This window comes from Clytia hemisphaerica, unplaced genomic scaffold, assembly GCF_902728285.1.
Source record: "Clytia hemisphaerica strain Z4C2 unplaced genomic scaffold, Clytia hemisphaerica genome assembly, whole genome shotgun sequence".
Lineage (NCBI taxonomy): Eukaryota > Metazoa > Cnidaria > Hydrozoa > Leptothecata > Clytiidae > Clytia > Clytia hemisphaerica.
In genome coordinates this window covers 16,187-17,674 of record NW_027104274.1, presented here as the reverse complement: position 1 = coordinate 17,674, position 1,488 = coordinate 16,187, and the positions used below count along the sequence as shown (strand labels likewise).

Below are 1,488 nucleotides of genomic sequence, written 5' to 3'. Positions count from 1 at the left end.
TTAGAAGAGAAATCAGATTCTTGGTGATAAATGTGATAAATTGGATAAATTAAATGACAGTCACGGAAATCCTTGCATTTGCACGGGGTCCGCTTCGTTGCATTTGCAAAGGGTCGAAATCGAAAGTAGCGCAAAAACCCGGTGCAAATACACTGGGTTTTTGGAACTATGTGCATTTGCATGAGGTGGAAAATTAGAAAATTTAAGATTTTGCAATGTTTTTACAATCAATTAACATCATTCTTTTTGTTTAGAATCAATATTAAGAAGATGAATCAAATTCAATAAGAATAAAAAATAACCCGAAATTTTACACCACTTTAAAAGAACCGAATGACTTTACCCTCGGTGTGGTGGAAAGATTGCACTGCAACCATTCTCTCTGTAAACTTAGAGCTGGAATATATATATTTTCTATCCCAATCGGGACACTACGATTAGACAAAAATTTTCATCCACACTGAAGGAAAAAGCTCCACTGGGCGGCACTGAAACAGTGGTGTATGTGCGCGAGAGAATGAAAACAACGCCCAGAAAGAAAATAAAGACCAATGAAGTTACAGTCTATATTCTATTAATTTGATTGTAATGATCAATGGCCTCATTTTTATTTTTGGCCACTTTTTTTAATGTTGTATGTGTTTCGTAACGTATATTATTTTATAAATTGTTAATTTTAAAATAAAAAAGGTGCGTTCTTATTTTCTTCTTCACGACTCTCGAGCAACACGCTCTCCCTGAACAGCTCATAATGGTAACAATCGGTAACATTGGTGGCGGCACTCTAAATAAAGAATGAAAATTAAAGTTATGACTGTGATCCGTGGTACGGTAGATTTTTTTAAGCTTGAAACTAGACAAAGTGACCGTCGCTCAAGTCTGTGGATAAACTGCCGAATCTACGGTACAAGTAACGCACACTAATTGATGGGAAGCACAAAAATTGATCTAAATTTCAACATAGATCTAGATGAGATAATTGTTTCATACATACAACAATGTAACTTACGCTGTCTAAGGCTCTCAAACACATCTTGAGTTTAGTGAAAGCACCGTAATGATTGTGATATTCACGAATCGTCTCTGCTTCGGTTGATCCATTTTTCCTGAATAAAAAGAAAGTAAAAACATTATTTGAACTTGAACTTATTATTTACTTTTTTATTACTAATTTAAATATAAGATCATATAAAGATCAGATGCGTACTTCTTTGTTCTTTATTTATCGACGATGTTCCCATGTGTGATGCACGTGATAATTTTTTATAATTGAGCAAAGTCTGCCATATCGTATTATTCCCGACTATCGCTGGATAGCCCTGTATCTGACGATCATAACTTTTATTGCGCAGTGATCAAATAAAAAGTTCGGTTGGTACTGGCTAATCATATTTTTTTTTCGTGACCCTGTCTAAACGGCTTTTTAGAGCGTGCGAAAATCCCTTGCACCGGAAGCACCGGAAGAGCACCGGAATTTTCCGGTGTGAA

General features: G+C 35.5%; 1 long non-coding RNA gene across 1 annotated transcript; it reads right to left on the bottom strand.

Annotated features, from left to right (window-relative positions):
* Window positions 1–557: 557 nt before the first annotated feature.
* On the bottom strand, window positions 558–1,151 carry LOC136816809 (uncharacterized). Its single transcript, XR_010847984.1, has 2 exons — window positions 1,010–1,151; window positions 558–784 (listed from the first exon to the last, which is right to left on the bottom strand). It is a non-coding gene; the product is annotated as an uncharacterized lncRNA (long non-coding RNA).
* Window positions 1,152–1,488: the final 337 nt, after the last annotated feature.